The 12,202-nt window shown below is 54.6% G+C and overlaps 1 protein-coding gene across 1 annotated transcript in view; it reads right to left on the bottom strand.

The window, feature by feature from the left end:
• GLI2 (GLI family zinc finger 2) overlaps positions 1-11,931 on the bottom strand; it is a 248,450-nt gene extending 236,519 nt beyond the window's left edge. Inside the window, exon 1 of the mRNA XM_032412168.1 lies at positions 11,635-11,931. The gene's annotated coding sequence lies outside the window, so the exon portion shown is untranslated. The remainder of the gene's footprint in view (positions 1-11,634) is intronic.
• Between the last annotated feature and the right edge of the window lie 271 nt (positions 11,932-12,202).

Raw genomic sequence — 12,202 nt, 5'->3', positions numbered from 1 at the left:
GTTTTTAATATTCTTTTTTTTTTTTTTTAAAGATTTTATTTTTTTTTTATTTATTTATTTGAGAGAGAGAGAATGAGAGACAGAGAGCATGAGAGGGAGGAGGGTCAGAGGGAGAAGCAGACTCCCTGCCGAGCAGGGAGCCCAATGCGGGACTCGATCCCGGGACTCCAGGATCATGACCTGAGCCGAAGGCAGTCGCTTAACCAACTGAGCCACCCAGGCGCCCCTGTTTTTAATATTCTTACATCAGAAGAGAAGGTTTTGATTGAATCCCGGACTGCTAAATCAAAGCCCATACCTTGAATACAGAGCCCCTAGCCATGCAAAAAGGATTTTAAGCCTAAATAAAAGGAGACCCAAAGAAACAGAAACAGAAGAGAGATCAACAGGGCCAAGGCCACTCGTAAACAACGTGAGGTACCCGCAGAGTGAGCTGGGCTGGGCAGGGCTGTGGGTGAGACCCAGGCCTGTCCCACGCGCCGCTCTGTCTGCCTGGCTGGGCCAGCGGCCGGGCATCTGGAGGGGGACACGAGTGCTCACTCAGGCAGCCGGCTCCGTGAGGCTGGCTAGTAGATGCCCATCACTGGGCACTGGTCTAGGAGCTTGGTTCTCACAGCTGAAATCATCGAAAGCAAGAAGAGGACTCATACCGCAGGTGGGTGGTGGCGGTCCTGGCGGGGGAGGCGGTCAGTCAGGACCCTCCAGCTCAGCACACCCAGGCTTCCAAGCCAGATTCCAAAGGCACCATCGGCCTTAAGCTGCCTCTGGCTTTTCTGCCTGCCACTGACTACCCAGTCAAGGTGGGCCGCTTGAAGATGGCCGGGGATGGCAGCTGAAGAAGCACCACACTAGAGCATGGGGGCTCGGCCCTTCCTGGTAAGACAACTGGGCGGAGTGCTGGGGGCCTGAGGGGCCTGCAGGGCCTGGGACTGACGGCTGGATCTGGAGGGTTCGGCACCCGGGTGTTGCACCGCAGAGCCCCAGAGGAGAGGTTAATGCCACCAGCCCACGTCCCACTACCCACGGCGCGCCCAGGGCCAGGGGAGCCGTGGAGGGGCGGCCCTCACCCTCCTCTACAGCCCGCCCTCGGGAGTGTGGACCATGCAGAGGAGCTGAGCAACGTGGACAGGAAACAATACGGCACCTTCAGACCCGCCAGATGCCTCGCAACGGTCTCCGTCTGAACCAACTGCATAGTGGATGAGGAGGAGTCCACACGGCCCAAGTTCGGATGCGTCAAAGTTTTCTTTTCTCAGGCTCTCTTGAAGTCCTTGCCCAGGTGCACTTGAAGTATCCACACAAAGCTACCAGCCTGCAGTGCAGGACACTACAGACCACAGAGCGCCCAGAAGCTGGCCCATCAGAGCCAGAGGCCTGTGAGGGCCCGAGTGTCCAAGGCCAGCGGGGCCTTGGTGACAGGAAAGGCCACCAGTCCCGGGAGCCTGACCGGGAGCGAGGCCCCTGCTGGGCTCCCACGTGGAGCCCCACTGAATACTAAAACACTCCAGTGAGGCAGCGTCAGGACGCCCACTCTGAGCTGAAAAGCAAGGACCTGAGAGAAACCAGGCCTGTCCTGATGTTCGGCTGCCCCGCACTCGCCAGACTCCTTCCAGGCTCTTTTGTGCCTTCATCCTCAGAAGACGACTCAAGTCATAGTGAGACAGGATGTTCTTGAAAGACGCTGAGGCCAGAGCCAGGGTGCGGGGACCGGGCGCTGGGCCCGGGGGCAGGGTGCCAGGTGACACTGCGGAGCGCTTGGGCGGCAGGCTTCCCCTCCAGGCAGGGCAGCCACCACCAGCTCCTTTCTGCACGCCCACTCCTGCCGGACTATCTCTGTCCTATCTTCCTTCGGAAGCCACAGACACCCACAAGGTAGGCCTTTCAGCCAAACCGCAGTGTGAGTGGAACTTCCAGAATGTCTGCTCAAACCGTGAAACACCGAACTGGGCCCCAAGTGGGTCCAACTTCGGGCCACTTCGCCCATGAGCACTGAGACAGTAGCTGTCATGACGCACAGGAGGGTTTTTACACGGGAAAAAAAGGAGTCAGGGGCGCCTGGGTGGCTCAGTCGGTTAAGCGTCTGCCTTCAGCTCGGGTCATGATCCCAGAGTCCTGAGATCGAGCCCCACATCCAGCTCCCTGCTCAGCAAGGAGCCTGCTTCTCCCTCCTCCTCTGCCCCTCTGCCCTGCTTGTGTTCTCTCTCTTGCTCTATCTCAAATAAATAAATAAAATCTTAAAAAAAAAAGAAAAAAAAAAAGGAGTCATCGTAGGGACCCTCAGGCCAGAACTATACACTTAATAAGCTCACTAAGCTCTAGTTTTTCCTGGGCCTAAAAGCCACCTTTGACAGCAAAATAGGTGACTGTCACTGTCCCATGAAACAGAGCCTCTGCCCTAGAGTCACACCACTCTGTGATGTTCTGGAGCAGAACAGCTCAATTTTAGGCCATCCCGCCCCAACCTCCAGTCCAGCACGAGCTGATCAGGCAGCTATAAGTCTTAACAATCTGCTGAGACCCATCCCGGGTTGTCCAACCAGCCTTATAGATGCCAATGCTATCCCTTTCTCAATGCAAAAGTCACCAAGGAACCGGGGCCATCACAGAAAGAAAACATTGATCCCCATCACCTCACCCTAAAAATCCTCCATAAAATGCAGATCTCGGGACCCCTCTCCACAAGAATTCTCTCTCATTTACTACGTACTCCCTGGGGCCTGAAAATCTGCATGTTTAACAAGCTTCCCACCTGAATCTGAATCTCATCCAAGAGTCTCAGGAACCCCCCTTAACGGTACCTGAGGCCTTATTCTCAGATTTACCTCTATAACTCATTTCCAGTTCTGACTTCATTCTCTCATGCTATTTCTTTTTTGTAGAAGTGCATCTTAGGAGAAGGAAAAAAAAATCTCATTCTTAAAGGGATCTGATAGTTAAGGGACTTACCGATACATATGTATTTCAGAACAAATATATATACATATCACACATCCCGCATTCACACTGAACGGGAAGAGTAATTTAACATACTATATCACATGTGTGAACAGACTACGTTATACACATTTTCAATAGATGAAAACATCTGAATTACATTCAAACCTTCCTCGTTGTGTAACAGGGGAGCCTGCTTTCTCCTTTCCCTACACAAACAAGGCAACACATGCACACTCAGTCCAGGGACACCAGACATGTCCCTTCACCTTGATCTCCGCAGACAGCGAGGGCCGGCCCTAAATACACTGTCACAGCTTGGACACTTAATGTATCGCCATAGCACAACCCATCCCTGTCTGTGGAAATGTCTGAGTGATGTGCCTTCAACCTGTCATTGGAGCACGATGACCTCAATTTTTGGAGAAGTCAAGTCAAAACTCTACCCTTATCTTCAGAGATCCAAGAAATATTTATGTGTCATCCCTCCTTCAGCTTGTCTGTAGCCTTCAAGAAAGTCTGAAAAGGCTATCACAGGCCATGTGCCTCCACCCCGCTCCCACCACCTGCCAATGTCCCCAAGTCCACCCCCCTCTATGCTCACGCTTTGACCATATCCCAGAGGTGCCCGAGCTCTGCCGTGGGCTAGGGAGAGTGACTGGTGGGAAAGTGGGGCATAGTCCTTGAGTAGCACCTCACTATACACTCCCCAGAAACAGAGGCAGTGACAGAGACCCCACACTTTCTCCAGATTCCGGTCCTCCCACCCTCCCTGCTGTCTGATTCTTGGGATGGGCGGTGAGAGACGGGGTGTCCTGGCTCCCAGGATTCTGAAGCCAAAGAATCTGAGATCACCTTTGCCAAAGCCCTCCGTCCACAGAGAGTCAAAGCAACTTACACAGGGTCAACCAGCTCTTGAGAGACCGCTCTCCCTCTCCCTCAAGGTAACCCCAAGTGTTTGGGCTAATTTTTCTTCATATGCACTCATCCATCTCAATAACTCTCTTCCTCAACTCTTTCCAGAGGAAAACAGCCTGAAAGATGATTGATATATATAAGAAAGGACTCCTAGCAGTTATGGCCGGGGGGTGAGGGGGGTGGAACGGGAGATGGGGGGTGGGGGGTCCTCTGTCCAACTTTCTATACCGCTGCCATCTTCTTTGGCAGACACCAATGACTTGGTCTTAAGATGGTCTTAACTAGTATAGAATTGTCAAATCACTGTGTTGTACACTTGAAACCAATATAACATTGTATGTCATGCATACTTCAACAACAAAAATTTTTTTTTTTTTAAAGATTTTATTTATTCATTTATTTGAGAGAGTGAGAATGAGAGAGAGAGTGCACATGAGAGGGGGGAGGGTCAGAGGGAGAAGCAGACTCCCTGCCAAGCAGGGAGCCCGATGCGGGACTCGATCCTGGGACTCCAGGATCATGACCTGAGCCGAAGGCAGTCGCTTAACCAACTGAGCCACCCAGGCGCCCAACAACAAGAAATTTTTTAAAAAAATGGTCTTAACTAGCAAATGACAAAGATGGGGGCAGGGAACATCAAAGGCCCTTCAACCTTCTCCACCTGGCTTGGGTCATATTCCTCTTTCAAGAGCAGTTCAAAAAGGAAGCCCCTCTTGGTTCCCAAAGCAGAGCTACTTAAATCCCATGGGATATGTTACCTTGAGAGTCATGTTAGAATTATTTAACTGCATTTCTGTCCTCCCCCAGAAGAAACTCGGTAAGACTTCTATCCCCTTCTTCTTAAGCCACTGCTAGGTGAATTGCAGATTCTCAAAGAAAGAATCAACGAATTAAGAGCTATTTTCTGGCCATCAAGGTCTGCCTTACACTGCAAATACTTACGTATTAATCTCCCTATCTCAGGTTTAAAAATATGGACTCTTTTTTTTTTTTTAACTCCCAACATAATGAATGAGTTTAAATATTAGAAGTTGAAATTATTTAGTAAATCATTTCACCTGCAAAGCTTCTATTTGCATAACATTAATTCATGACGGCAGCTAAAACAAATTCATCACATTCTGTATATTAGAAGCTGATTTATGGAGGAATTGAAAAAAATCATGAGCTCAAAATTATGTTGACATGACGTACATGCTCAATGGAGAAAGATTTTTCTCTTTCCTTCTTCCCCTCCTTTTTTTTTTTAAATCATCCGAACAACTGAATTATGGTGAGGAGGAAAAGGATTTGAGCAGAGGAAGGAGGCGAAGGAAATGAATAATGCTATGCCTCACGTGTGTGGCAGGCTCTCTGTGAGCGTAGACACACACTCTCCGGTTATTAATGTCAAGTATGCCAAAGATACGCTGGAAAATCATTACCATTCATCGCCACTAACCGCCATTAAATTTCAATCAATTCAACTTAGCACAAGTGTACTTGAGCGGCCCTTACAGTTCCTTATAAATGTGGCTCAAAAGTCAGGCTGACTTATTGCATTGTCCACCGCACAAAGAAGCATTGCTAAGCATCTGCTTGGACCCCGCGACTGATGCTCTTTTAACATCCTAAGCATTCAGAGATCTTTCTTTTTCTGAACTAAGAGGTCTTGCATCCGTACAGGTCAAGACGCATGGGGGGAGGGGTGCGGACTATTCTGAGAGACCACCACTCTGTTCCTGCCTTTGGGGTGGGGACAGGGCAACGGGATGCCTCCCTGCGTGTAGTCAGTCCTCCCAGATGCCTTGCAGAAAAAGTTTCTGACGCCACCAGAAGTTGGGTAACATGGCCCTTCTGTCTCCTGGCTCTGGGGAAATGATCTCAACCCACTCTGCAAACTAAACTGCCCTCGAACCCCTTTCCCCGGGAAGGGGAGGGCGAGCCGGCCCATCGGGAGCGGGAGGGAGGTCGGGCCTGGACCGCAGCTTTGGGCAACGGCGCGCCTCCCAGGTGCGGAGCCTCGGGGCCCGCGCGCTCTGGGGCGCTCGCCCCGCGACAAAGGCGGCGGCCCGGGCCCATTGGGATCTGGCCCGCTGGCTTTCTTCCCGACTCGCCACGAGCACGGTCCGGCCTGCCGCCACTCGCCGGAGGCGGCCGGTGCGCCGCCGGGACAATGTGGCCATTGTTCGGGTGCCGCAAACCAGGCCGGCGGGCAGGTGGGAGGAAGGCGGTGCCGCCGGCGCGCGGGCACTCGGAGCACCGAATGTCCCCCAGACGCGGGCACGGTCCCCGCGGCCTGGGCGCGCCGCCTCCCGGGCCAGCCCTCGGCGGGGCGGCAAGTGGAGGGGGCGGGGTTTGGGGGGGGGACCCGGACGGGAGGGGGAAGCAGAGAGAGAGAAGGGAAAAGAAGGGAAAGGGGACGGCAGAGAGACAAAGAGGCTGGGAGACGGAGAAAGGAGAGAGGGGGAGAAAGAAAGCCGCAAAAGAGGAAATGGGGGAAGAGAGATGTTAACGCAAAAAGGTGGGGGAGCAGAAAGAGCGGGGAGAAAGATAGAAAGGAGACAAAGAGGAGAGAGAGCACAGGAGAAAGAAGAGTAGGGCAGGGAGAGACAGACATATGTGCTATAGAACTGTATCACAGGCTGCCCAAGAAGCCTCTGGAAAGAGCAAGAGTTCACCCTATTTCGTAGAGGGAAGCGGTTCCAAACCCAGCCGAGTCAGCAAAGTGTAATCACACCAGGGGCTTTGCTTAATTACAGGTTTGAGAGCTGGGCTGGAGGAAGAGAGATACTTAACTGTGTCCCCAGGAAGGCCTAGGCAGGCACTCAACTGGTTTGTAAGGTTGGGGAATACAAATATCCCATGTCCAGCCGTCCCCTGCCCAAAGCGCCCTGAGCCAGAAATCTTGGGAGGCCGAGGCCGGGGTCTGCAGCATGGTAGACTCAGGCTGACCAGGAACAGCCATCCCCTCCAAGCGTTGAATGTTCAGTTGGGACAGGAGTCCCAGGCTCCCCAGTGCTGGTCAGTGGTGAGGCCACAGGCCTGGGGAGGCCCCGCCTCAGCCTGAAGCAGGGCCACCCGCCCTCCTCCCCCGCCTCACTTGCAGGAGGCCAGGGGCCCTCGGCCCAAGGGGGGAAATCAATCCCGTGCTAATGAATAAAAAGTCCCCTTTATTTCACTGCTGTTTTTGGTTCATTAAATTTTCCACAGATTTGCAGAGAAGAAAACATAATCAATAAACCTTGACAAAAGTGAACGTGTGAAAAAGGCAAGAGAATGGAAAAGCGAGATAAAAGTAATATCCGATCACAGATTTCAGCGGCAGATGACGAGCTGGGGGCTGCTGACGAATCTCAATGGACCATCACCCTTTTGAGGCTTTCCTTCCCTTTGCTGAAACTCTTCATTCAAGACAATAGTAAATGCACTAAAACTTTTTTCTTATGCTAATGCATGAAACCGGGCACTCACAGTTAAAACACACTTCTCAGCAACCTGTTTTTTTTTTTTTTAACAACACACATGCACACACACAAAACCACACTGACTTATTCAATTTAAATCAAGAAAATCTCAAAAACGGTTTAATATGTACTCTTCGGTCACATCTTAACTGAGTTATGTTCCCCCACTTGCATGTTTTTAAAGAAACCAGAATTAGAACACAAACAGGATTACTGAGGATGCTTTTGTTCGTGAAGGACTTGAGAAACATAAGCTATTAAATCCGAAGAAAATATACTGTTCTTGTTGGTGCATTTTTTTCAGAGTTTTCAACATAGTTTTGTAGATTAAGGATGCTTTTGTCACCCTTGAAATCTAAAAACAATGAACAATGATTTGGGTTTTTTTTGAATCCTATATTCCAGAGCAAACACTCAAATTAATTTTAGAGAAAATGAGTAATCTTGAGTCTGGTGTCCTGTGTTTATTTGAAAACCACAAAGCTCCTGCCCTTTTCCAACGGACACTACCAAACACCAATGTCCCCTTCCCTTAGGGTCTTTTAAACAAGCCTGAGGAAACAATTATAGAGTAGCTCCCCTCCCCGAGGTCTTTAGACTCCAGTTAGCCTCGTTCACTGGAAATTGCTGCATATTCTGGTGGTCGGTACAAACTCCTATTCCGCCTCTGAATTTTCTGGAATCTGAGAATAGTTTCTCTCTTTGGCATTCTTCACGTGTTTCATTTGTCCGTGCCTCTGACACTTACTGAAAAGAAGAAAGGGGGGGGACTGCTTCCCTGGGGTTCCCTTTCAAAACACCCTGGCCCAGGGGGGAACAGCTGCAGCTGTCCACAGCGAGGCCCACCTGGCCTGGCCACCCCCCCCCCATGCAGCCGGGAATGGGCCCTGGCACAGGTAGGACCCTCCCCCAACCCCAGCCTAAAGAAGCAAGACGGGTTTGCTCCATCTCGCTCAAGCCAGCATCACAAGGGAGCGTCACTCAGATGAAAGTAAGCCCTGCTGAACACACACTTTCCCAAGAAAAGGCAAGCTGCCCTACCCCTAGGGTACACAAGGATGCAGGGCTCCGCTCGGAGCGTTAACAAGCCAGCAGGGTGCGTAGGGGTCACACGGGCTTTCAGAGTGCACACGACAACCTCCTGGTCTCATTTAGAGGGAATTGCTGGCATCTGTGGGGCGAAGTCCTCCCCCCCACCGGCCCCGGGGTGGCCGAGGGAGGCCCCGATGGAAGAAGGGTGTTTATTAGACAAATATCCAATTTTGTCTGCCGGCCTGCTGATCCCCTGGTTTGCTAATCCAGCCCCACAGGCTGCACTGTGTACAGGGCACTTGTGGCAGTACAAAAAGCATGAAGGATTTGTGTATTTTTCAGTCGGCAGTGCAAACAAGCCAGCTACAGTACACAGCCTCCAAGAACCCCCCCAGCCAGGCGCTGACCAGCGGCCTTTGTGGCCCCCTCTTCCGACCAGGCTACTAGAAGGATTTCCTCTGTCCGACCTCCCCCCCCCGCCCCCGCCCCGCCACAAGTGGGCTGGAGCACCCCTGAGAAAGTGGAGTGGCGCTCCGGAAGGGCCTCATCTAATTCCACACATGCTTCAAGGTGGGCCAAGTCCAAAGTTCCCTCCAAGGCCACGGCCAGGCCAGGGTTAGTGCGAGCTGGAGAGGAGCCCGGGGGTGGGGGTGGGGGGTGGGGTTCTGCTGGAGGAGTCTGAACACTGCAAATTCCCCTCAGAACAATTCCCACGGAGGATAAAAACACCTCTACTGGTCCCACCCTGTTCCTCTCCAGCCCTGGTATGGGGGGCGGGGGGGTTCTCCCTCTCAGCCTCACCCACTGACTTTGAAAACAGACTGCTCTGACCACAGTCTCTCGGATGCCAGACCGAGAGCTGGCCAGTTCACCCGAGGGCTATCTCCTGGGCAGGTGGGCTCCTCACCTCCGTGGGAATCTTCCCGCATTAGGGTAAATCCCCCTAGAACCATTAAATAACCTCCTAAAATCAGCGGATTTCTCTAAGCAGCAGGGAAACACAAAGCCATCCTAAAGATTACAAAACATTAACTTAACTTTGCAACTCTCAGACAAGTGACAACTTTCCTTCTGTCTGGGTTTGAATGGAATTTAAATCCGGGAGAGAACATCTCCACAATTTCCTGTAACCTTCAGCCGTGGGAGGGAGAAGCAGCAAGTCCAGGAAAACGAAAGCAAGAAAGCTGAAGGAAGAGGAGCAAGGAGTGAGGTCAGAGACACCAGCAGGGAGGGAGGCCTGGAAGGTACGCATCTGCAAGTATACATTCTACATTCTAGACCTGCTGCCCCAGGGCAGACCAGAAGCTGGGAAAAGCCTAAATAAAGAACATCAAAATTAAAAGCAGCCAAGCGTGGCCAGGGTACCCTCCCCTCCCCTGGGTGGGGGGGCGGGGGGAGACGCGCCCAGGTAGCCACACAATGAATTCCCTCCCGACGGAGCCACTGCAAAGCAGCTCCCAGGCCCAGGGAGGCCTGCCCCCAGACACTGGGAAGCCGAGGGAAGGAAACTCCCAGCCAAGGTAAGGAAATGGGCGGGGAGGGGGCTCCTAGGTGAGGTGGCCTGAACAAACAGAATTCATCAGGGGGACTTGCGACAAGTCCGCCTGTTCCTCCGCTTTCCCCCGCTGTATATTTTGGATTTCACAGTTTATTTACTTTACTTTTTGGCACGGAGCCCCCTGAGCATGCCAATACAATATTTGTTTAAACACTATTTTATGCCGCTTGCGAGGGAAACGTTTACTTTCAAATTCTCCAACATCCCCCAGAGCCTCGTCTGCAAACAGCATATGAGCGTTTTACAACTGCTCCCTTTATCTGAAGCTGTCGGGATTAAACCTTCACACGCCCGGCGAGGGCGGCGGGGCGGGGGCCCAGGACTCCGCCGCGGCCACCGGGCTGCAAAGCCCGCGCCAGAGGCCGTGCACCCAGCGGGATGCTCGGGCGGGAGGGCCGAGCAGCGCATAGAACACCCCCGAGGGCCCGGCACCAGACTTGGGAAGGATCTACTTTTCCAGCGGGGATCTACCCAGAGAGCCATATAAAAAATTATACAAAAGAGAGGGGAGCGGGGAGAGAGAGGCACCCTAGAAACGGGGTGGGGGGGGGGCTCCAGGCCCGCAAGCGCCTCCGCAGCAGGTCACCCGGGGTGAAGCGCGCGGGCTCCTTCCCGAGCTCCTCGCGCGGTAAAAGTCGGGTTTCCTAGGAAATGACAGCAATTACTGCCGGGCTGAAAAGGCGCCGAGTAGGGTGGACTTCCAGCTCCCCAACGCGGCGGGCGCACTCACACTCATACACACACACACACACACACACACACACGCACACGCTCCCTTCCTCCACCCCTCCCTACCCCCCCCCCCCGCCCCCGCCCCCGTCCGGGAAAAACGCTCCTCTCTCTAAACCCTTAATAGGATTGGCGCCCAACTCTCTACGCGCCTCTCCCCATCCATCACACACAGATCAAGTTGCAGTAGTGGATTTTTCAAATTCCTCAGCAAATATACTTGTTGAGAGATTGGCCCTTGGGGGGTGGGGGGAGATGATGAGTGGGGGCGGGGATGAAAGTGAGGGGTGGGGGGACCCGAGGACCGGGCCAGGGATTACGTGCGGATCCCTTCGAGAAGTCAAGCGGCTCTTGGGGCGGAGGGCAGGGGAGGAGGAGGAGGAGTTGGAGGAGAGAAGCAAGGAGGGAGGCCGAAGAGGAGAGCCTGACCGAGGGGGAGGGGGGCAGCAGGGCCCAAAGACGGGGAGGAAGGAGCGAGGAAGAAAGAAAGGCAGGGCTCCGCGACGGGTAGAGCGGAGAAGTGCAGTTAGAAGTTCACAAGTGGCTGGCTGCAGCCCCTCCACACACAGCACACTCCCCTAAGACAGGCTCCCACTGCCACCTCCAGAGCTTCGCAGCATCCCAGGCTGAGGTGTTACCCACCACCTCCCCAAAAACAGCCCGGGGCTAGGGCGCGGTGAAGACGGGATGGGGGCCGGCCAGGCTGTGCACCCGGAGCGGACAGGCTCTTCCCCCAGGTAGGAAGGGGGATGCAAAATCAGCCCCCCCACCCCGGGCACGAGTTCTTAGCCCCGGACCCCTCTATCGTCCCCGCACGGTCTGGTCAGAGCCCGAAGCGGGGCCGCCTCGCCAGCCCCCGGCCCCCCAAGCCCGGTGCCCCGATCCCCGTGCCGTGGCGCGGGTACTCGGCCGAGGGACCCTCCGAATCGGCGCAGCATCCTGGTCGGCCCGGACTCGGCCGGGGTAGGGGGCACTTCGCAACGCAAAGCAAGCAAAAGAAGGCCAATGCAACTTTACCGAGGGAGACAAAAGTTTGCCTCTAGCACGCAGGTGGCCTCTGGGGCGCCGGGCGGTGGCTTCGGGCCCCCATCCCAACTTGGCTGGCGCGGCGACCCGGGGCTCAGTCCGGCCGGGGCGGGGCGGGCCAGGCAGGGGAGGGGACCGAGAGGCGGGCGGGGGCCCAGGAGCCCCTACCGCCGGCGAGCCGGCAGCTTCCCTAGGCTTCCGCGCGCTGAGCGGCCCGCGCTCCTTCCTCCGGCTCCTCCGGCTCCTCCGGCTCCTCTGGCTCCCCCGGCTCCTCCTCGCCTTCCTGCGCGTCCGCCGCCGCCGCCGCCTCCCGCTCCTCCTCGAAGTCTCATTGATGGGAGTTTGAAAAAAAGTCCGCGGAGCCGTGCTGCCTCGGCTGGCGAGCGCCGGCACTCCTGCAATCCATCAGCGCCGCCCGGACGGCGCAGCGCCCCCGCGCGCACGGCTACAGCACACCCGGGCGCCGCGCCCCCGCCCGTGCCGCGCGCACCCGCCCCCGGGGGGACCCGGGGAACGCGTGGGGGGGGGGGCGCTGGGAGGGGGCGGCCGAGGACCCTCC

Source organism: Phoca vitulina, unplaced genomic scaffold (assembly GCF_004348235.1).
Source record: "Phoca vitulina isolate PV1807 unplaced genomic scaffold, GSC_HSeal_1.0 scaffold1, whole genome shotgun sequence".
Lineage (NCBI taxonomy): Eukaryota > Metazoa > Chordata > Mammalia > Carnivora > Phocidae > Phoca > Phoca vitulina.
The sequence above is the reverse complement of the archived record's forward strand: the minus strand, read 5'-3'. Positions and strand labels throughout refer to the sequence as shown.